Raw genomic sequence first — 25,441 nt, forward strand, 5'->3', positions numbered from 1 at the left:
GATATATATTTCCATCTTTTTTTGTATTATTAAATGTTTGTTATTGTAACATTTTTTCCCTTCTGGTTTCTCAAACAAATGTTACACAAATATTTTAGGAAACTCTAGAGAAACCTTTAACACTGTAATAAACAATAAATTTTTAATTTAAAGCACTTTATCCAGAGTAAAAGGAAGAAGGAAAGAAGGAAGAAAGGAAGGAGGGAGGAAAGAAGAAAAGAATGAAGAAAAGACTGACTGAAACAAGTGGCCCAGGGTTTTGTAATCTTAGGGAAAAGAATTTCCTTTTTTTCTTCCAAGATACATTTCCCTGAAAACATATTGTTTGTATTAAAAAAAATAGAAGTCTTTGTTACTTTTGGAAAATACTTCTGTAAAGTTAAAAAAGTTTTTCAAATTTATGTTTGGACACCTCAGTTTATTTTAACAATGGGAATTAAGAAGCTATTCAAAAATATATTAATATTACTTCTCAGATAAAATTAATATATAGAGACATTTAAAGCTGCTATCTTCAGAAGTCTAGGCTATCCTAGAGGAAAGGACAATGTGGCAAGTTTCTGGAGATACTACAAAGAAAGAAAAGCTAAAGAGGAAATAACTGGAATACTCCAGCCAATAGCAGAACCATGGCCCCAGACAAGTGAGAAAGGCCTTGAACTTTCTAGTTCAGCTTAGCCACTAGGTGAATGCAGCCATAAGAGCAACCCTAGCTAACATCACTTGAAACATCTATTGAAAATAGTTAAACAGGCTACCACATAGCCTCTATATCTAACACCCCAGTAGTTGACTGATATTTTTTATTGTCTAGTTAATAATTCTATTATATGAAAGTGGCCATACTTGATAGCCTTTATTATATACAAGGTTTGCCAATTTTTTGTTTTTCTCCCCAAGGTTGCTGACATTAGGTCTTTAAATGTAATGTACACATTAAAAATATTAGTAATAAGTAGTATATTGCTCATTGAGGTGGGCTTGCAAATTGCTATAAATTAACTTTTTTATTCATATATAAGTAATAATAAGAAATATCTGGTATTTCAAATTTTAGCTCCCACAAAAAGCACGACATTGAGAATGTGTGTGTGTATATATTATATAATGATATATATAAACACGTTTTATATATATCATTCTAATTATGGGTTGGTGAACAACTAACTATAATTATGTGATAAATCTATGAGTCTTTTAGGGGCAAGCGAATCTGGATAAAAAGCTGTTCCTTTTTCTACCTTCATACATTAAGATCTCTTTCTCCAGATCTTGATCCATAAACTATCAGTCTCTTGAGTTTTAAGCACGAGCATACTCTTCATACAAACAGATTTCCCTGCTTTTATACAAAACCCTTTATTGTTCCAAAGCAAGCATCTACATGGCTTAATACATTAGTTATTTCTCCCAGCCTTCCCAGGCCATTCTCCATTCTGGGAACAGTTACCATTTATTACCAGTCCCTTTTTAAAAAATGTCTTCTTTGAATTGATAATCTGTGACCACCAGTTATTTTTTAAATTTCTTTTTTTTAAATTGACAAATTAACTTGTATATATTTGTGGTGTACAATGGTTGTTTTGAAATAATATACATTGTGGAATGGCTACATTGAGCTAATTAACATATGTATTACCTCAAATATGGATTTATTTTTAATGGTGAAAATACTTAAAATCTACCTTCATAGTAATTTTTAAGATACATCATTAGTAACTATAGTCATCATGTTGTACAATAAATCTCTTGAACTTATTTCTCCTCAGTGAATTTTGTATTCTGTGACTGATGTCTCCCCCTAACCCCCAACCCAGCCTCTGGTAACCCCCATTCTATTCTCGACTTCTATAAATTCAACTTTTTTAGATTTCACATATAAATGAGATCATGCTGTATTTGCCTTTCTGTGCCTGGGCTTATTTCACTTAACATAATACCCTTCAGGTTCATCCATGTTGTCACAAATGACAAAATTTACTTCTTTTTAAAGGCAAAATAATATTGCATTGTGTATGCAATATTCTTTATCCATTCATCTGTTGATGGACACTTAAGTTGATTCCCTATCTTTTGTATTGTGAATAATTCTGCAATGAACATAGGAGTGCACCTATTTTTTCCAACATACTGATTTCATTTTCTTTGGCTTTATGCCCAGTAGTGGGATAGTTGGAATATATAGTAGATCTGTTCCCAAATGTTAGTTGTGGGTTTGTCAAATATGGCCTTTATTGTGTTGAGGGACATTTCTTTTATAACTAATTGTTGGGAGGTTTTATCAAGAAAGAATGTTGATTTTTGTCAAATGGTTTTTCTGCATCTGTTGAGATGATCATATGGTTTTTGTCCTTTATTCTGTTAATGTGATGTATCACAGTTATAGATTTCTGTATGTTGAACCATCCTTATATCCCTGGGATAAATTGCACTTGGTCATGGTGAGTGATCCTTTTAATGTGCTGTTGAATTTGGTTTTCTTGTATTTAGTTGAGCATTTTTGTTTCTATCTTCATCAGGGATACTGACCTGTAATTTTTTTTTCTTATAGTGTCTTTGTCTGGCTTTGAAAAATATTCCTTCTTTGGTTTTTTTGGAAGCATTTGAAAAGGATTGGTATTAGTTCTTCTTTTAATGTTTGGTAGAATTCACCAGTGAACCCATCAGATCCTGGACCTTTCCTTGATGGGAGACTTTTTATTACTGACTCAATCTCCTTACATGTTATTGGTTTATTCAGACTTTCTGTTTTTTCAAGTTTCAGCATTAGGTTGTATGTGTCTAGGAATTCATTTCCTCTAGATCATTCAATTTGTTGTCATGTAATCATTTATAGTAGTCTTGTATGATCCTTTGTATTTCTGTGGTATCGGTTGTACTGTCTCCTCTTTCATTTCTGATTGATATGATTCTTCTTTCTTTATTTTTATTTAGTCTAGTTAAAGATTTGTCAATTTTATCTTTTCTTAAAAACCAACTTAGTTATATTGATTAGTTGTATTGTACTGATCCTCTTTATTGTTTTTCTAGTCTCTATTTCAGTTATCTCTGCTGTATCTTTATTATTTCCTTCATTCTGCTAACTTTGGGCTTTCTTTGTTCTTGTTTTTCTAGTTACTTGAGGTATAACTTTAGGTTATTTATTTGAGATTACTTCTTTTTTGATATAGATATTGATTGCTATAAACTTTCCCCTTTGAACTACTTTTGCTGCATCCTGTAAGCTTTGGTATGTTATGTTTCCATTTTTGTTTCAAAATTTTTTAAATTTCTCTTTTAATTTTTTCATTGACCCATTAGTTGTTCAGGAGCATGTTGTTTAATTTCCATTCATTTATGCATTTTCCAAAATTCCTCCTGTTATTGGTTCTAGTTTCATACCATTGTGGTCAGAAAAGATACTTGATATGATTTCAATCTCTATAAACTTGCTAAGCCTTGTTTTGTGGCCTAACGTATGATCTATACTGGAGAATGTTCCACATGTGCTTGAGAAGAATGTGTATTATGTTGCTGTTGGATGGAATGTTCTGTATATGTCTGTTAGGTCCATTCGGTTTAAAGGATAGTTAAGTCCAATGTTTCTTCATTGATTTTCTGTCTGAATAATCTATCCATTAGTGAAAGTGGGGTGTTGAAGTCTACTACTTTTATTATATTATAGTCTATTTTTCCCTACAGATGTATTAATATTTCCTTTATATATATATAGGTGCTCCAATGTTGAGTGCACATATATTTACATTTGTTATATCCCCTGATGAAGTGACCCCTTTATCATTATATAATTACCTTCTTTCTGTCTCATTTTACAGTTTTTACCTTGTAGTCTATTTTATTTGATATAAGTATAGCAACTCCTGCTCTCTGTTTCCATTTGCATGGAATATATTTTTTCATTCCTTCGCCTTCAGTCTATGTGTGTACTGATAAGTAAAGTGAATCTTTCTTGTAGGCAGCATATAGTTGGGTTATTCATTCAGCTATTCTGTGTCTTTTGATTGAGAACTTAATACATGTACATTCAATGTATTTATTAATATGTAAGGACTTACTACTACCATTTTAAAAATTGTTTTCTGGCTAATTTTGCTGAACATTTGTTCCTTTCTTCTTCTTTTTCTGTTCTTGATTAAGTGATTTCTCTATGCTTTGACTTCTTTCTGTTTATCTTTTGTGTGTGTACAAGGTCATTGTTGTGTGATTACCATGAGGCTTGAGGCTTAAAAATCTTGTAATTATAACAGGCTATTTTAAGCTGAAAAAAACTTAACTTCAATCACAGAAAAAAACCTCTACATTGTTGTTTCATTCCCCTTGGTGCATTTAACATTTTTGGTGTCATAATCTACATTTTTTAATTGTGTATCATTTAGCTAACTATTATAGCTATTATAATTTTTAATAGTTTTGTCTGTTAGGCTGTTAGGCTTAATACTAAAGATAGAAATGATTTACAAACCACCATTACTGCATTGAAGAATTCTGAATTTGATTGTTTACTTACTTTTACCAGTGAATTTTATGCTTTCATATATTTTCATGTTACTAATTAGCATCTTTTTCTTTCAACTTGAGGAACTCCTTTTAGTATTTTCTATAAGACAGGTCTAGTGATGATGAACTCCCTTAGCTTTTGTTTTTTCTGGAAAAATTTTTATCTTTCCTACATTTCTCATTTCTGAAAGACAATATTTCCAGGTATGGTATTCTTGGTTGAAGGAATGTATACAATATAAACTTTTAACACTATAAATTTCCTTCTGGGCATTGCTATAGCATTGCTATAGCTGCAGCCCACAAATTTTGATATGTTGTATTTTCATTTCAAATCAGCTCTACATAATTTCCAATTTCTTTTGAAACTTCTCCTTTGACTCATGGATTATGTAAAAGTATGTCATTTAATTTCCAAATATTTGGAGATTTTTCACAGAGTTTTTGCTATTATTTCCTAATTTAATTCCTATTTGATTGCAAAATATACTTTGTATGATTTAAATTATTTTTAATTTGTTATGATTTGCATTATGGTTCAGACTATGATGTCCCTGAGCCTCGTTGGACAGGCACAGAGATGCTTCTGGAAGCAACACTGCGATGGCCACCCAAGGAGAGCCTCAGGTCTAGTTCCAACTTGTATTGGTTGGTGATGGTGGTATGGAAAAAAACTACATTCGTGAAACATCATTTGGTGAATTTGAGAAGAAATGTGTAGCCACCTTAAGTGTTGAGGTCCATGTCCTCATGCTCCATTATCAACAGAGGACCCATTAAGTTCAACATATGGGATAGAGCTGGCCAGGGGAAATTTGTTGGACTGAGAGATGGCTTTTATGTCCAAGTCCAGTGTGCCATTATAATGTTTGATGTAACATCAAGAGTTACTTACAAGAATGTGCATAACTGGCATAGAGATCTGGTACGAGTATGTGAAAACATCCTCATTGTGTTGTGTGGCAACAAAGTGGATATTAAGGACAGGAACGTGAAGGCAAAATCAGTTGTCTTCCACCAAAAGAAGAATGTTCAGTAGTATGACATTTCTGCCAAAAGTAACTACAACTTTGAAAAGCCCTTCCTCTGGCTTGCTAGAAAGCTCATTGGAGACCCTAACTTGGAATTGCCATGCCTGCTCTTGCCCCACCAGAAGTTGTCATGGACCCAGCTTTGGCAGCACAGTATGAGCATGACTTAGAGGCTGCTCAGACAACTGCTCTCCCAAATGAGGATGATGACCTGTGAAAATGAAGTTGGAGCCCAGTGTCAGAAGTCTAGTTTTATAGGCTGTCCTGTGATGTCAGCAGTGCAGTGTGTGTGCCACTTTATTATTTAGCTAAGCGGAAAATGTGCTTCATCTGTGGGATGCTGAAGGAGATGAATGGGCTTCATAGTGAATGTGGCAGTTTAAAAAATACCTTCATTGTTTGGATCTGCATATTTAGCTGTTTTGGAGCGCAGTTGATTCTCCTTGAGTTTCAAATATAAGAGTGCTAATAGGCACTTCACAATATTCAGTGGTGAAATCTTGTTTGTTAACTGTCACTCCCATTCCTTTTTGTTTAGAATCAGAATAAAGTTGTATTTCAAATATCTTAAAAAAATAATATGATGTATCTTCATGAATATCCATGTGCACTTAAAAATGTATATTATCTTGTTTGGAGTTTCTTTTAAGTGTTAATTAGCTCAAACTGGTTGATAGTATTGTTCAGGTATTCTCTAATCAGAAGGGGACTTAGGATATAGTGGGCTTATTCCATGTTGACCAGCAGAAGTTTAAGTTTGTTTTTCAACCCAGATTTTTCTGACTGCAAAGTTGATATTCTTTCCATTGAAGCATTAAAAACTTCTAAAAGCTTTAACCCCCCGCCTCCCCAACCAGGTATTGTTAATTAGGTATTGATTAGGTATAGGTTGATTAGGTATTGTTAACCAGGTATTGATAATTCTTGATCCTAAATTTACATTTATGCTGCAAGTTAATTTTATTTTTTGCTTAAAGAGAAAAAGTCAAAACCTACTTGGGAAATGTAGGTTCTCTTTGTTTTTTGCAAATAGACTTCAAATATTTTATTTCATTCCTCTTGCAATATATTTCCTAATATATTGCAATATATTTCCTAATATATTCAATTTTCAAAGGCATGCCCTTCTGATTAATAGCTTTGGAGTCAAAGGGCTACTTCTCTTTATCTATAGAGGGAACAACTGAGGCATAATGAGGAAAGAAATACCTTAAAATACTGCATTAGGTATCAGATTTGAGCTTTTATTTCCTTTTGGCTGACCACTTCTCCATGCTTTCTTCTACTCCTCGTGAATCAGAGGAGTAGGTTAGAGCAGTGTTCCTCAGTATAAAACAAGACAAAACAAAAAACCACCACCTACATTCCCTGTCACAAATAAAAGTATCCCACACACGCCTTCTGTTATATTTCAATTTTCTAAATGAATAAAACATTTTTGACAAAAATATTTTAAAAAGTCATTTTAGATTGTTTTAGAATTCCTCATGTCCTTCTCTCCTGAATTTCATATATACTCCCTAAGTATGGGAGTATATACTCTTATATATAAGAGTATATACTCTTATATATACTCCCATACTTGGGGAGTATATATGAAACATGACACCTCAGGTTGGAAATGCAAATCATTTCTCACCATTAGATTCATCTATACCTTTCCCTCTGGGGATCCTTTGACAATCTTCTTGTTCTCCTCAAAGTCTTCTCCACCCTAACTGGTCAGACTGGGGCTTATCTGTATGTTCAGAAATGGAGCAGGCTCCACCACCATAAATGATTCCCTCCTTTTCCCCTATAAACCCATGCCTTCCAGAAGAGATCAGACCACAAACCCAACCCATGCAGAACTGTGCAGAGGTATCATCTATGTTACAACCCATGAGAACAGCTAGTGACAGGTCAGAGATGGTTGGCTAAAAGCTGAAGGCAAAGCAAGCTCTCCAGGGAAGGATAGGCATCACCAGGAGGCTGCTAGTAATGACAAATTTCCTTCTTTGCTGTTTATTATGGTAGTGAAACCATATCTGGCTGTGCTACCAACTCTGCCATCATTTAGCAGAGCCAGAAAAAAAGACTACCAGACACTTCTATTCTTTATCAGGTGCTTTCTCCAAGATACTTATAATAATGGAAAAAATTAACATGCTGTTATTTCAATTGGTTGTATATTAACCCCTTATTCGTTCTCTAAGTTGTTTTTGGAGCTTGAGCATATTGGCTATTGGGTGATACTTTTAAGGATTTGTCCTAAAATTTCTATGGTGTTACATAAAATATAAGAAAGGGCTAGAGGGATATGAAGGAAGAAAGGCAGTAATAAAAACAGAAGAGAGGGAGGTAACTGAGAGAATGGGTGAGGGAAAGAGTGTGTGTGAGACTAAAGGCTACTGTGTTTCCCCGAAAATAAAACCTACCCATAAAATAAGCCCTAGCAGGATTTCTAAGCATTTGCACAATACAAGCCCTATCCTGAAAATAAGACCTAGTGATGGGTGTGGCTACGCAGCGCATCTGCACAACTCATGCATTTCATCACGGAGCAGTAAAAAAGATGAGCAGCCCTTCTCATCTGCCCCATGAGAGCTCTAGTGCTCCACATGAGAGACTGGGGCCAATGGTTCTAAAGGAAATAGAGTCGCAAGAAATTCAGGATGGAATTCTGGGTTTGGAGAGTTATGATGATCTTATGAAGACGACGACTTAACTATATTTGAATAAATGTAGATTGTTGTATTGTACTTAAAAAAAATAACACATCCCCTGAAAATAAGCCCTAGGGTGTCTTCTTGAGGAAAAATAAATATAAGACCCTGTCTTATTTTTAGGGAAACACGGTAGTTATATTTTAACCCTGAGAACATAAATTTTAAATTGATCTTCTTACCTTCTTTGTCATTATCCTCTAATTGAGCTGCTTCTCCTATGCCAGAGTTAATTCTTAAACTGCAATTTTAACTGTATTGGTCCTTTGATTTGAAGGAGGAAGTCCCTTTATGATCTGACTTAAAACTTCTTTAGCCTCATCAACTGCCTCTCTTTATCTTATGCTTAGATAATTTTCCTCTACTTTGAGTTTCTGAAGAATAGGCTTTGTCATTCCTCTGTATCTTTGCATCTTCTTTTGGCCTGGCATGTATGGTTTTCTTCTCTGCTGGCTAATTATCCTGCAATACCTTGTGATGTCTTCCTTGACCATGCCTGCAGTGAGAGTTAATCATTTCTTCTTTGGCAAAACATTGTGCATGGTACTTTCATTATAATGAGCAACTGTTATATGGTTGTTAGTGATTTTGCATTTGTTTTGTTTTCCTACTGATCTGTGAACTCCGTGTGGGCTGGGTCAATGTCTTATTTGTCATTTTGTCATCTGTATCTAACACTGTGTTCAATACAGTGCAGGCTCTTAGAGAATATTGTTTGATCTAAATCAAATGGTTCATATAATAACAAGAAGTCACCATCCAGTCTTTCACTTTGTAGACTCTTATGTCGAATACACTGCTGTGTTGTGGCTAACATGATATGTAATTTATTTGTTCTAGGCGGAAAAAAAGTTTTTTTAGGCAGCTAGCTGGATAAAGCAATCATCTCTCTTTTTCCATTTGGATAAGGGTATCCCAGAGGAAAATGTAATGAACAGAAGACTTACATCAAGTCTTTTATATTTAGGGGGAAAAAGGATTTGTAAATTTTTTCACAAGCTAGTTAGAAAAACCAAGTATCACATTGCCCCTGTGCAATGTGATACTTCTGAAAATAATGCCCAGAGGAATAGCAGTTCTAGAGAATACTAAATCCAAGTGTGGCTAGATTCCATCTTCATTTTGGAAACAGCCACAGCTGTGGCCAGCCCAGCAGAGGATGGAATGTAGTTGAGGATTTGATATGGGGGGAGAAAGGGGAAACTAGATTTTCTGCCCCGAGGCAGTGATACATAGACCCGGGTCCCTCCCCTGCCTCCACCTTCTGTCTCCAACTCCTTTGTCACCACCTAGGAAATATATTGGTGATCTTGGCAAGATCTGGCATTTGGATTCTATTTGTGTTCTTGGAATATTGTGGTAAAGGGTTTTAAAAAAATCTAAGATGACAATATTATTAAATAGATTGTACATCTCTAACTTTCACCAAGTATGGACAAATACCAAGTTAAGCCACAGAGAAATGCTTTTTTTAAAAAAATTTTCTATAAATGGTATTTTGCAATTTATCCAAGACAAAAGAAACATGATAGTTCCAACTTCATTAAGCTGTTCCTTTCCCAAAAATATTACAGTACGAGATCATGTGTTTGCTGGAAATGACACATTAGTCTTAACCAACAATATTTTAAGGAGAATAAAATTTCCAGTCCTATCATCTGCATCTGTCCTTGTACTCTACCAACTTCTCCCCTGTCCTATATTAAATCATCAAGAAGCACATTTGACAAAAAAATGAGTATCTAATCTGTAACAGTTTAAGAACTATTAGCAACTGCATGGACATAGCATGTCTTTAACTGGTAGTTTAAGAGCTATCAGTAAAACTAACCTGTGCCTGTGGAAGTCAGGGTAGTGGTTACCTTTGGGAGGAAGTAATGGAAGGAGACACAAAGAGGGTTTCTGGGGTATTGCTTATTTCTCAATCTGGTGCTGATTACATGAATGTGTTCAATTTGTGAAAAATATTAATAATTGAGCTATATCCTTATGGTTTGTATACTTTTCTGTATGCGTTATATATTTTGCTTCAACAAAAGTAAACAATAATTATATGGTTATGATAATGTATCAGGCTTGTGTTGCTTCAGAACACCGGCTTATGTCTTCAGCTAGCACAAAGACTATAAAAAGACCAGTGAAGATACCTAGTAGAAGTATGTGAAATATACCTTTTATTAAGAGGCCATTTGTTCACTTTGGAGATATGATTAACCTGCCTTTTAAAAAGAGGAGACTAAGGTACATACTTATTTAATAATCTGTTCAAGATAATAGAGACAGTCAGTGGTGATGCTAGGATCTGAACCCAGGTCTGTTGGTTCCTGATGTAGAATTTCCACTTCATACAAGTAATTATGATGCACCCAGGTCAACAACCACTGTGTCGAGTTCCCTCTTTTTGACATCAAATCAAGAAAAATACTATGATTATTGAGATAACTCCATTTGGACTTCGTTGACCTTGATCAAAGCCTTCATGATTAAACTCCTTTCCCTTACTAATCTTGCCTAACCTTCTACCCAGGAAATAATACCCATCTCTCTCTCCTGTAGTCTCCTTCAGGTAGAAAAGCGTGATATTTCTCAGCTTTCCTCAAATGGCAGACAAAATTGACAGGTCTGTGAGAGGAATTGTGGATTAAAGAGGGTGGGGGCGTTTTCCGGGGTACTCCCATTGTAAATTTTCGGTTCCTATGTGAGAACCCAACAGTGGATTCCCAAAGGGAGGTGATGGGATGGGGGTCAGGGGGCAGATGTGGTAGGGGACAGCTACAGGAGCAGTCTGCCCTGGGTGCAGGCAATAAGAAGATGCATTTGCTGTTGGCGGAAGGTTGAAATCATAGTGCTATCTGGCACATAATCTATCTGTGTGTAATAGGGACCTTATGAATGAAGAAAAAGAAGATGAGGATAAGGGGAGATCTGTCACCAGGAAGGAAGAGGGAGTGGATTGTGGCTGGAAAAACCAAATCATGTGAGTTTATACATGTTGTTTATACCCAAGGTTTCTCTAAATGGCAATGAGGTCTAAGGAAAAACTTTTGTTACCCAATTAAAACAATTCATTTTCTTGTACATCAAAAACCATGTATAAAGACAGAGAAAAGTTTAAAGTTCACATGATATTACTTGTGTATATATTCATCTATATACATGGACATATATAGATTACAAAGCATTGTGAAAATGAACATGAGATGGTCCAGTCCTATGGTTAGGATTTAATAATATGCTATGATTTACACATATATTTCTTTATGTATCATTTTTACGACATTTATCACATTATATCTTCTATTACAGCTATTATGTTTATTTCTCATTACTCCTCTCCCACCCCTGCCACATGATTTTAAGCTCCTTGAAGTCAAGACACAGAATTCCTCATGGAACTAGGCACAATGCTAAGCACACAACAGGCAATCTGTATTTACCAAATTAAAATGAAAAAGATGGCCCTGACCAACCATTAGTAAGGCACATATATCTGCCTTTTTAAAATTGTAGGGATGACTTTATTCTTACTATTGTCTCCTCACTGTGTCAAAGAGTTCCATTTCATAACATAGAACATGAATTTATAGGGTAGCTTTTTGGTAGCAGTTTATGATTAAAACAGAATTGGGCTAATTATCCTGCTCCAGGATTGAAATTGGAAATGGGAAATGGTTTCATTGACCAGGGAGGGAGCTAGGAAGCAGTGCTAATCAGCCCCTGCCAGACTGATGTAGTACCCCAGGTACATTAATAATAATAATAATAATAATAATAATGTTTTCCTCATATCTAGATCCTATTCAATTACCCTTGAAATACCTCCTTTGAAACAAGTGTTTAAGAAAAATACTTGGTTCTCCTCACTTTCACCTGACTCAGCTAACATGGAGACAGGGGTGGTAGCTTTCCCTTCTTATCCTAACTGTGCAAAACCTCTTGTCTTCCATTGTTTCCTCTGTTTTCTTCCTTTTTCTCATTTATAAAGTAGCAGGCTCCCTGTGTTTATTGTGAAAATGAGTACAAATTGGCTGTTGAAAGTGAATTGACCATCAAGACTGTTAAGTAATTAGTTTGACTAATGTTTTTACCAAATACACTTGCTTGACCTGAATAGGTAGACTTCGTGCAGCAAGAGATGGGTCTGATAAGCTGAAAAATACCCTTCTGCATTTAGATTTTTTAACTCAGATACATTCACTATTTTTTCTAGAATGCTTACTTCTGTTTTTCTTTATATATAACCTCGTAATATGGGAAGGCAAGATAGTATACTCCATTGCAAAAACAAACAAACTGAAAACTAAAAACAGAGAGCACAGGCAGGCAATAGACATTGACCTCAGTCTCACATCACCAACTGCAGTTTATCTACAGCACACTTTTTTTTCTTTTTTTTTTTTGGTATATTTACTTATTTTTTGCCCATCCGTGCACTTGTACACAGCACACTTTTCAAGTGGAAGGATGAGTGACTCATCCTTTCTATTCACTGCCTCCCAGTGGCTCGTTTGGTGTCATGGGCCTCCATGCTTATCTCTAGGGGATGCCCATGTGGTACCTCTCGTCTACATATATGCCTGAAATTCCCTCCTACGAGGAACCTCTCTTTTCTCACCTATTTAGATTTCTCATTCTCTTCCATCTCATGGAACTTGTCTACTTTCTTCAACTTCTGGCCCGTATTCTCTCCTAATTATTTCTTTTTTCTTTCTTTACTTTTTTTTTAATTTCAGCATATTATGGGGGTACAAATGTTAAGGTTACATACATTGCCCTTGTCTCCCCTCCCCCCTCAAGTCAGAGCTTCAAGTGTGTCCATCCCCCAGACAATGTGCATCACACTCACTATGTATGTATATACCCATCCCCTCATCCCCCCTCCCACCTGCCCCACACCCAACAAATGTTTGTTTTTCTTTTTTTCTTAACATTTTAGTCACATTTTATATCTTTGCCTCTTCCTAGCAAGGGTTAGAGGTATGCCCTTCCCCTCCACAATGTTCACCACATCCCTCAGATGTGGGACTACCCCTCCAAACCCTGAATCCCTGGTGAACACCACCCTTTGAGCACCATAATGTTAATCAGTCAGTACCAATTTGATGGTGAGTACATGTGGAGCCCATTATTCTGATCTTGTGTCACCTCACTTTGGATAATGGGCTTAAGCTCAATCCAGGATAATATAAGTGGTGCTAGCTTGCTGTCATTTCTTAGAATTGAGTAATATTCCATTGTGAACATATATCAAATTTTAATAATCCACTCATGAATTGACGGACCCTTGGGTTGTTTCCATGTCCTTGAAATAGTGAATTGCACTGCCATAAACATTCAGGTGCAGATGTCTTTATAATAGAATGTTTTATGCTTTTTTGGGTTGATGACTAATAATGCTATTGCTTGGTCAAATGGTATTTCTACTTTTAGCTCTTTGAGATATCTCCAAATTCTTTTCAAAGAATGGTTGCACTATTCTTTGCACAACCTTTGCACTTTTACAAAGGTTGCAGTAATTTACAGTCCCACCAGCAGTGTAAGAGTGTTCCTGTTTCTCCACATTCTCACCAGCATTTGTTGTTTTGGGATTTCCAACTGTGATCTCCTAATTATTTCTATCAGACTTTCACCTGAATGGAGCTGAGCAAGCTGAACGTGGGTAGAAATGGGCATTGATTAGCCTGTCTCACATTCTTTAATTTCCCTACAGATTCAATCATTGAGATAGAGCATCTTCAAAACAATTAGACTTTTCACACTGCCCAAACCGACCCACATCAGGAGAAATATGACTCTTATGGCCATTCTGCAAATATATGTTTATTCTTCTTGATTTACTTTTTTAAAGGCCCATTTCTATAATCCTAATTTGATCAATGTTTGGCTCCAAGAAGGTAGTAGGAATTTACCATGTATCATGCCTCAGGAAAGGAATACAGGGAAAAGAAAAACAAGCAAACAAAATACAAATCTCTGTCTTACTATACTCACCTGTGGATGAAGGAAAATGGAGTCAGTTGTTGAAATACGCCATATTTGATTTGAGTGTTTTGACTTTTGATAATATTAAAGCTTTAGGTTGGCTGATCCTCTGTGACTTCAGCTAAACTTTAGTTTCTCAAGTTCTTTCTTTTAAAAAAATGAGAATTTTGATCAGCCTGTAATTCCTAACTTTCTTTCCTAATAGCTTCGTACTCCCTTAATCCCAAGAATAAGATAGCTAATTAGAAAGATATTTCCTTCAAAAAGCTGATCTGTATTTATCTACACCAAGTTAGAATGCTGGGGTACCATCTAAAAGTACAGAAAATGTGTTCTGTGGTATTAAAAATGCCGGAATGGAGGTATGAGGTAGTACATGGTCTATAAGAGCATGTTTTATATCTGTGACAGAATTTTCTAACATTAGAAGCTCAGACTAAAATCAAACAAAGTTGAACAGTACCCAACCCTCAACTTTGTAAAAATGCCAGGCTGTAATCACTTTTATTTATTTTTCAGGATGACACAGCAACCCAAGATAATTCAATCCACAAAAATTTTCTAGAAACAGTGCATCAACAATCTCCAAAGTATACAAATTACTTTTAATTCCTCAGTTGAGGCCATGGGAATAAAAATGGAGGTGAGTGAGAGAGTTATAACGGTTCTTAAGAATCACTGAAATGTCGGTAATGGGTTAAAATAAACTTCCTTGGAACTTTACTGGCTACTCGATGTTATACCCATTCACATGAGAGGTTGTTGAATTCTTAAGAGATGGTTTCTGAAAAAATAAATGGATTCTACTTGAGCTTCTTGAGACCTAAAAGCTCCAACAGAGGCTTAATATTTAAAGAACAACCTACAGAAAAATTTGAACTTGGATAATCCTGTAGCACCCCATTAATTAGATCAAATATATTCTAGGGGCGCATTTCACTTCTGGAAGCCTGCAACACTCCCCCCAGGATAATTAACAGGATTTCCTTGTGGCTACCAAGTCATCAGTGATCCTGAAGATTGGTTCTACTCACTCTTGTGGTTGAAAAAAAAACACACCCAATTTATCATTTAGTTTTAGCGTCTTAACCACATGGTGTTGTTTTTAACTTCTGAAAATGGGCACCTGGCCTTGTTAATAACAGCTGGTTGGTTTTGCTGTTGAAGGCTTCCAACTAGCTCTTGTGTATGGCTGACTTACCTGATAGACCCAGGACAAGCTCACAGTACTGTGCTTTTCTTCCCCAACCCCAGTCTGCCTCATTCCAAGAACTGTTCTACTTGCTCGCTGGGTTTAGAATTGTCAGTGCTCCTTCACAGGAGGCAGAGGCGTGAAACCTTATGGGGGAGTTGAAAATATTCACCAATAGACTGTCAAGGGCAGCTGAAAAAAAATCCTAGAATGTTATAAAACACATGACATGACATTCTCTCTCTCTCTCTCTCTCTCTCTCTCTCTCTCACCTTTTCTTTCATTCTACACAAAGAAATGAAGACCCTAAGAAATGGTTAAAAGGTAAAAAGAAAAGGCATTTTTCTCAGTTTTTAGGAATATTGGCATAGATCCTGTTTCATTTTGTAGATTTTAAAAGGAACTGTAAATGCAAAAGCCATATGGAAATCTCACAAATAAGCACTATTTATCCTGTGGCTCAAATGATTACTAATAAAGCTACAAATAGTGTTTACGAGGGAAAACTGTAATTTTCAACTATTTATCACTTATTCAAGAAATATTTGTTAAACACAGACTTCTCATTCAAGGAGACTTACAAGGTAAAAAATTAGGAGCACATTGTGAGAATGAATTACTCAGAGAGAAAAAGGGAAGATGGATATTGTATAAAAAATACAATAAAACACAAACATGAGAGAAGACACCTGCTTTCCTATAAACATTCAACTTACTACAGTTCCCAGAAATGTTACAGTGAAATAGCTGTTAACAAGAAATTCAGATTCAAATAACATGACATTAAAATATCAAAGGTCAGGGGGAAAAAAAACTGGTTTTCTTCTGTCTCCTGAGCTTTCTCCTTTCCAGAATTCCCTGGTGATGGGTGATGAAGCCAACAGATGGAGTTATTTCTTTTTAAGCTTAAAGAAAGGTCATAAGTAGCTTTTAATAGATTTCAAACGACTTGACACATGATTTCAGAAGCTGGGAAAATTCTGTGGATGCAGGAACACTTCAAGAATTTATGAAAAAATATTTCATAACAGTGCAGGCCAAAATGAAGATTGCTAAAGTGGTTCTATTTTAATTAACTGGGTGCAAACCGTAGCACAGTCCTCTGAATCAATTGTGGCTGTTGTACTAGATAACTTTGAGAACTCTTTGATATTTAAATTTGATGTTATTGCTTAACATTGAAAGGCCTTTAGTTACCTTAAGGTAAACCTCTACTTTTCATATCCAGGCCCAGTCTGTGGTGTAATTTTAAGGATTACGAAAGCATTTTCCTGCCCAATATTATTTTCATTAGACTCAACTGAAACAATATTCTTATTCAATGCTGCCTACATGGGTTAGAAACTTTTTTTTTTTTTTTTTTTTGCTATGGATAGCATGGCATTTCTTCTTAAAGGGAGAGAGATTCTAAGAGATGACTGGTCCCCAGTTTTACTAAAAGGTTTTAGATGCAGGGAGAAATTTTAGAATACCAAAATTGTACTTGAACCAAATGGGTTAGAGATTATTTTTTTTTTTAAAAAAAGGTCTTTTATTGCTTAAAGGGGAGAAACATTGAGATCCCTTTAACCTTGAGATGTGAATCCTCAAAAGAGTACAATATTTACTTTTATTTTTATCTTTTCTAATTGATTTCAAAAAGATTGAAAGAGATTGTTGGAGCCACTAGAAATCTTAAGCTCTCTTTAGTTATTAATCAATGGATGTCATTGAATTACAGAAATAAATAGTGAATACATTTATTTCAACACCCTATATCAATAGGGGTTAGGAAGAGTCATCTTAACATGGGCACAACTATGCTTTATTCTCTTTCTCACCTTTGCCCATGTTTTACCTGGTGTCTTGGGTATCATAACCTTACCCCCAAAGTTAAACAGAGAAGAATTTTTAAAATTCTTTTCCAGAATAGTTTTTTATACATTTCATAAATGTATAATCATTGCAAGAGTTACTTCATCTTTTACAGTCTCAGTTTCTTCATTTGTAAAATGCAAGGTAGTTTTAAAAATTTCTTCCAACTCCAAAAATGTTATAATCAAGGCACACTTTTTTGATATATGATGTAACTCCGTGATACTCAGGAGTCTGTGTTCACCACCCATCATCCTTCCTTCCTAAGTCCTAAAAAATGTGCTCTACCAACATAAGGAATTAAATAAAGAAAGAGGAAGACATAGGATCTTGGATATTAAGGAGTCAATACAGGAGACATAAGGGGGAACTCCCAAGATGACAATGAACAAAAATCTTAGGACAATGTCTTAGGTAGTAGACCTGCACAGTAGCTAGTCCAGATCAAAACAAGAGGCCTTCAGAAGGCTACCTTTAAGAAAAAGATAAAATGGAACTTACAATTTTTCTGTTGTATATGATATATTGAAAACAGTTTTATAATTCTTGAGAATAATTTGGGAGTAAATTAGAGTTAGTACATAGAAGAGTAAGCATTCAAAAATTAAGCTGTTATTAACCCCAGGGAAAACAAAAATTATACAAGAAGAAAATATAACACACTATACGATTCTGCTATAAAGCATATTTAGATCTTGGTAATGATGTAAATATTGCTCCTTATTCAATCAATGACTGTGCTATAATTATATTGAGAGAATGGGTAGGAGTTCAGAGAAGGAAAATATGTGTGTATGGGGTAAGAGGGGATATTGGAATATGTAAAAGAGCTTTATCCTAATTTTTTATAGACAGAAGTCCATAGGTATTACCTAAAATAGTGGTATTTGATTTCTCGAACTACGTAAAATAAGTACTTTAATAAAAATGTTGTTAAAAATCTTGTATATGTTCAGAGGGAAAGGCACCATTATTTAAACTATTTCTACCTAGACAGAATGATTCACTTTATTTCAGAGTTGTGTTTACATTTTTATTTTTCATCTACATTTATAGAAATGAGAATGTCTGCACTGATAAATAACAGGTCTTATACACCTACCATCAATATAGACAGGGAATCAGCCACTTATGGTCTGAGTACTAAAGAAGTACAGGGGCTCATTTGCAGCAATCACCCCTGACACAATCCCCTCTTTTCTACTTACAACATGGTCTGCCTACCACTTCCTAAGATTACCGGATGAAATACAGGGTGCCTTGTTAAATTTGAATTTTAAATAAATAAAAGGGTTTTGAGATATTTTTAGTATAAGTATGTCCTAAATATTGCATGAGATAAACTTACACAAAAATTATTCATTGTTTACCTGAAATTTAAACTTAAAGGAGCATCTTATAATTTTATTTGCTAAATTTGGCAACCCCTATCACACCTAAGTGTTAGTGGGCATCCCTCTAGTTGCTGGGGTTAATTCTGTAGTAAACACACTAACCATTTCTCCAAACCACAAATTTTTCAGATGCAAATGAGGACACCATTTCCCATTTTATTTCCCCCACTTGCCAAACTCACTAAAGATCCTATTTGGAATGAGGTAGTGTATAAACAAAATAATAACAACAGCATATACTGCAAAAAAATAAACAAGAAAAAGATCCAAGCACATAAGCTCCTTGACCTTGGAAGATTTCATTCTCATATATACCTTGTACTTTTTTATATTATACACTCATGGTCTAAAATGAAAAAATACATAAAGCAATAGCTCTATGTTAGCAATTTGGTTAGCTATTTTTTTCTCCAACTCACTATGTTAGAATAAAGAAATATTTAACAAATTTACTGATTGGTACTGGACACGGTTTGCTAAGTCAGTGCCATCAACTGATATTTTTATCTGGATAGAACACATTTCCACACGTTGCCTCTTTCAGATATCTTGTACTTCAGAAAACCAAAATACCTGAGGCTTTAATGAGTTTCAAATTTCTGATGAAGACAGAGTGGAGTAATCAACAAAGTAATCAAAATGAATAAACAGCATGTGATATTAAAAACAAATAATCCAGTGAATCAAGCTTTTCATCCAAATAGTTAATGAAAACAAAATGACCTGTCACACAGCTTTTTGTATCTGTAATTCAGTAATCCTCCTGATTCTAAGAAGTAGAGATTTAATAATGTATAAGGAATCTTTATCAGAAGCTATGGTGATACTTGAAATGGGCATTGACTATTGATAGACTTGCTTTAGATGGTCCAACATACTGATTCTTAGTAAAATAGGCTCGGGCATTATTTGGATAGAAGCAAGAAAACTTTCAACCCTGAATGCTTTCGTATATGCTTTAAAAAAAAGCATATATCCATAATTGCAAAGACAAATAAATAAACAATTAAACCCAAACTTCATTGCAGACAGGATTCAAAACCACAGATTTAATGTAGCTGAACTTTTCTCACAGTAACTGACATTCTGGAACACTCTATAGTGCTACTTTTGGTTGAACAGTTTGCTTAGCCAAGGCCTTTTGGCAATTTACACAGGAAAACTGTACTAGAAATTTCTCATAACTGTAAAATATTTGTTTTATGCAAATTTCAAAAAAGAATCCTGAGACCAAATTAAGGGGGAGGTGAGGAGGAGAGAAGGAAACAAATGTAGATGTCTTAAATTCTGACCGTTAGATATATTTCCCAATGGCTTGTCACATCTTTTACTACTGTATTTTTAAAATCTAAAAGAAAAAAAAAAAGAAAATAGTTTAGCATATGAATATTATTAAAGCAGAAAGACCACACAAACATTTAAATGATCACTAAATGGCACTGTCTCCTTCAATTCATCACTCTTTGGCATGCTTTTGACCCCTTTGTTTTTATTGTTAGGAGAAAAACAGGAGGAAAATTTTTTCTTTTAAAAGGAGGAAAATAGATTTTTTTCTTTATCAGGCCTACAATCACCTTCTACAGTTGCCCTGGCATCTTTGCTTAACATTTTAAGACCTTGTATATTTGTAACGCTGTAACTACTAATTCGCATAATTTAAAGCCTTGTTTCGTGGAACTAAAGACAAAAGTCTTTGGAATCCTGGAAAGAACTTGCTTTTTCCTATCTGCTTTCTGCAGATATTCTGTGAGTTTCCATGTTCATGTATGTAACCCTAAGAGGTTTGACTGATTTTCTATGTTGAGTTCAGAAAACAGTTTGCAGTAAACACAATCTGAATCATCTCATGGGTGAGGTTTAAACACTGAAATGAGAAGGTTCAGCCGATTATGAGTTTTACTTACACATATGATATTCATAGGCCTATGGAGCAGTGAAAGAACTGAACACTCACGTTCAACAGGGGCAACAAAGGAGTTGCTTTCCTTACAGTAGCTTTGTAGGGTATCGTTAGGTACTAGGGAGAAAATGCTGAGAGAGTTTGATTGTTTTACTGAGTACAGATCCAATGGATATTGTTACTTTAAATTTTTATGAAACTGAAATTTCAACATCGTTACATTAGAAAACTTTGATCTATAAATTGGCATTGGTGAAAGATCTTGGAACTCAAAAGGCTATTCCTTAAGAGTGAGTATAAACATACTGTTGCAAACCTAAGAACATGAAATTTTCAGACTTATTTCTCCTAAATTTCTCATTTTTCCCTTAAAAGAGAAAAAGTTAGGTGTATGTTCTTAAAAATTTTTTTACAGTTACTTATTAGGTTGAATATTCTTCTGGATAAGCTTAACCCTGTTGATGATAGAAATTTTGAAAAATAAAGTAAAAATTATGAATAAGTACAAACTCTAAACCTGTCTTCTAAGTGACCAGAGGAAAAAAATATACTTAAGATGTTTCTTTAACTCTTATTTATACATCAAATATCTGTATGACTACATTATAAGGGATCGGCAGCAGAGGTAAGAGAATCCATTCTTGAGAGGGTTGTAATTATTAGCTTTGGATATAGAATACTGAGTTTAAAGTAAGGATTGCTATATCTTCATAGAAATATCCAGCAGACAAAAAGAACTTCCAAACTGAGTCTTGGGATAGATTCAGGACTGGACATTGATCTGGTGTCATCCACCCATTCAAGGGAAGAGGAGAGGATAGAGGGAAGGAAGAGCAGAAGCTCAAGAAACAAAGCAAGTAAGCACCTACATTCATTGGCAGAAGAAATGAAAAATCAGAAGAGTCATGATTTGAAACAGATCAGGATGGCTGAGCATTGTAGAGGCCAAGAGGAAAATATTTTAAAGAATGAAGTTGGTTTCCAGAGTGCCAATTAGTGCAAAGAGGGCAAGAAGAATAACAACTGAGAAAAAGATGAGGACAGCATCATCGGTGACCATTGAATGACCTTTGAATGATCTAGTGAGGGTTGAAAATGTAGTTTTGAATCTTTGCATTTAGAGAACAGAGCCATTCTTGAGGCAATTCTCATGAGGCTCCGTGATAATTACATAGGAAACTCTGATATTAGGATATATTTGTATAAAGATATGTTATCTATAAATGATGTATCTAAGGTCATCAGTTTACCACAAATGAGAGACCACTTCACCAAATGGGACTAACTCATAAATTCATTGAACAACTCCATTTTAAGCAGTCGAATATGTGAACAAATACTTCATTTACTGCTGATGATAGCAAAAATAATCTGTGTTGACTACCATTAATCTTTGTCTAATTTTACTAAACTTCTCTAAATCATTTTGTGAAATTGAAGACCCAGTTATGTCAATGGGTCATAAATTTTTAGGGCCACAATTTTAAAAATATGGATAATTGAAATTTAAAATTATAAAAATGCCCTTCCTGATCCCTAAAATAGTCATGGCATAACTGTATCCCAAGCCTTTATATGGCTTTCTGTTCCTGGTTAGTAGCATTCTTTCCACCAGCTATTAGTAAAATGCTGATTGAGTATCCACTATCTGATGACAACCCTGAGAGTTGGTTTATCCCAGTTTTACAGGTCAGGTGCAGCAAAATGAAAAATCTTGCACAAGATAACACAGTAGAGAATGATAAATGAAATACAATCGTGTACAAGGTATAGAGCTGCAAATAGGAGGGAATGACTTTCTTAATCGAGACAGAATAGGGAAGGTTTCTCAGCGTTGGTGACATTAGAGCTGGATTTTGAAGGACAGTGAAAGGAATCTGTAATCCATTGAGGAAGGGGGGAGGGCATTGTTGTACAAAGGCAGAAATTCATCCCATCCTCCAGATGTTGAGATGTTGTTGGGATCTAGTACAAGGCTTGGGATAGGATGTAGGGATGGAGTATCACTTGCCTGAGGGCTTTCCTGCCTGGAACCAGATGTGAAAAAACACTAGGAAAATTTTAAGGAGAAATTAGGTAAAAAATCTAAGTAGATCATAGAACTGTCCTGGGAACCAAAGGAGCTTGACAGGGAAAATATGGGTACAACATGACAACAAACATGGAACCTAGATAAGAGGCAATCGTGGATAATTCCCTGAGCTAAACAAGTAGCTGTGATGGGTCTTTATGTTATTTGGGTGTTACCCAAAGAGTAGCTATTGATGGCACTGACCCAGTCTGGACAGGGATGGAGAAATGAAGCACCTTGCAAGGTTCAGGAGACCTCACTACTGGAGGATAAAGATGAGAACATGGTTTCGAAAGGCTAGAACATGAAGGGCCTTAGGTGCCATACTGAGGTGCTTGGGGTTTCATTTGTAAGAATTCAGAAGCCACTGGGGAAAGAGATTAAGAAGGAGAATGATAAGATTGTGATTTAGAAATTTCACTTCCATGGTTTCATGGAGGAAGGACAACTAGGATCAGTAAAGAGGGTAGAAATAGTTGAGACTGGTTTTAAGGCAATTATAATTGTCCAGAGAAGAGATAATATGATACTGAAACAAGGTGATGATTATGGCAATGGTGATGAAGAAGAGAGAAAGTACTTGAGAGATACTTAGGTCATACATAAAGCTAGAGCTGGTTGATTGGTGTGGGAAATCAGGGAAATGGAAGAGTTGAAAATTCTTTGAATTTCTGCTTTAGATACATAATGATGCCACTAACTGAAGTAGAAACTTTAAGAGGAAGAACATGTCTTCAGAGGAAATGTTAAACATGTTGGGATTGAAGTATCTATGACATTCTTATAAAGGTGCCTTATGTGCAGTCTGATGTATCAGTCATGAGTCCAGAGAATAGGATGAAATTGGATTTCCAGGTTATTTTTCAACTCACTTTAATTTTATCCCACTCATTACTTTTATAAGTTGGACCTAAAAGGAAAAGTCACTCAGCTCTCTTCAAGGGTAATAATATAGTATTTTAATTCAAACCCATGTGTTGGTATTAGAAGGACTATTTTGAGTAGTTTGACATGCCTGTCATTCTGTTGTGGGTACAGCCTGTACTTGGAGAGAGATACCCCTAATATAATCTACAAACTTTGCCAAAAATTTAGGAGTGTTTGTCTGCAGTGGTTTTCTGACTTCCTGACTTGTGAACTTCTGGGAGAAATTAAGGGAGAATTCACTGTGCTCTAGAACAATGGGCAAACTATTGAATGAGTCCTTACATCATGGAAACTTAGAAAACTGTATGCCTTGTGAAGAGTTAGGAGTCAGAGAATAAATTCAGAGACATTCCCAGAGGAACCACTGCACATGAAGCAATGCTTATTCAAATATAAAACAACTTGCCTTTTCCTGTCCTGTCTCCTAGTTGCATGACAGGACAAAATGTCAAGACCCTCCTATTTGTTGAGAAATGTTTTATTTCCCTCCTCTTCTGAGACAATATTAAGGAATGAAATCCAACAACCACCAAAGACTTGAAACTTAAAACATTTGTACCCCTGTAATATGCTGAAATTTAAAAAAAAAAATTAAATTTAAATTTAAAAAACTTTATCTTGTACACAGTTTTAAACCTTGACAAGTGGGAAAAAAAACAAAACTAACAATAAGCAGTGGGTAAAAAATGCTGGCACAATGATGCATCATAGAACTGAGTTGCCTTTTAAAAATATTTCTGGATAATTCCAACAGACAGCAATGAAAGTTGAACTTGAGGGTTGGACAGAGGTTTGGCTGAGTTTACTTCTCTTAAGCAGAAATTATTTTCATTGCCTTATCTTAAATGAATAAAAGTGAAGTCTAGATGTTTATTTATTTGATGTTTTTGTCACAATGATCCTAACTCAGTGACCTCTGGGCTATGCCTATTGCTGAAAAGATGCTCAGTTAAATGCAAAAGGTCTTTTATCTTTGCAGTGGGATTTGAGGGAAAAGAAGAGGAAAAAATGGCATATTCCTGAACTTCCACCAAAAATATACAGTAGTACAGTTCTTAGTGACTTGCCTTAGTTGGGGTCTGACTTAAGGGGAGTTGAATAGTTAAGGGCAACAGGAGTGTGAGTACATCACTTTTCATGGTATGCCACTGCTTTCAGCTTACATAGATCAAGTTCCTAGGAAGCTTTAGACTGGCACTAACATTCACAAATACCCCAGTGTCTAGGGCTCTAGAAACAATTGACTATAGTCAAAAATTATCTGTTGTGATTTAGGCCTGAGCAAAGCACTGGACAGAAGTATCTCAAAGTCAACGTGTGTAGAACTGAACTCATTAGTTCCACATTTGTCTGAAAGAAATCTGTTCCTCCTTCTATGATCCCAATCTCTTTAAATGGGACACCATCTACCTAGTTATCCAAGCTATAGCATGAATTCCTGCTCTGAAATACAAGAAGGCAATGTGATATAGTGGTTAAGAGGAAGGATACCAGAGCCTAACTGCCTGGGTTCAAATCCTACCTTTATCATTTATTAGCTCTCTGACCTTGATCAAAATTCTTAGCCTTTTGGTGACTTGGTTTCCTCATCCATAAAGTGAGGGTGGTGGTACAACATTTTACCTTATAGAGATGTTATAAGTTATAGAGGATGGGTTAATATTTATAAAGTGCTTAGACCATAGATTTACACATAAACATTATGTAAAAATTAATTAAATAAAATGTGTGTCCTTCTCAGAGCCTTATAAATCACTTGGACTCTTTGTATAACAGGTTCCTAACTTGTTCCTCTGCGAACCTACCCAGCATCTATTCAGCTTCCAATACCAAGTTCAAGCATTCCTTGATACACTAGACCAATCCTCTCATCTAGCCTAGGCATAGT

The 25,441-nt window shown here is 35.2% G+C and overlaps 1 pseudogene; it reads left to right on the forward strand.

The window, feature by feature from the left end:
* Positions 1 to 3,949: 3,949 nt before the first annotated feature.
* LOC105870720 (GTP-binding nuclear protein Ran-like) lies at positions 3,950 to 6,474 on the forward strand (annotated as a pseudogene).
* Positions 6,475 to 25,441: the final 18,967 nt, after the last annotated feature.

The sequence above is a fragment of the Microcebus murinus genome, chromosome 6 (genome assembly GCF_040939455.1).
Source record: "Microcebus murinus isolate Inina chromosome 6, M.murinus_Inina_mat1.0, whole genome shotgun sequence".
NCBI lineage: Eukaryota > Metazoa > Chordata > Mammalia > Primates > Cheirogaleidae > Microcebus > Microcebus murinus.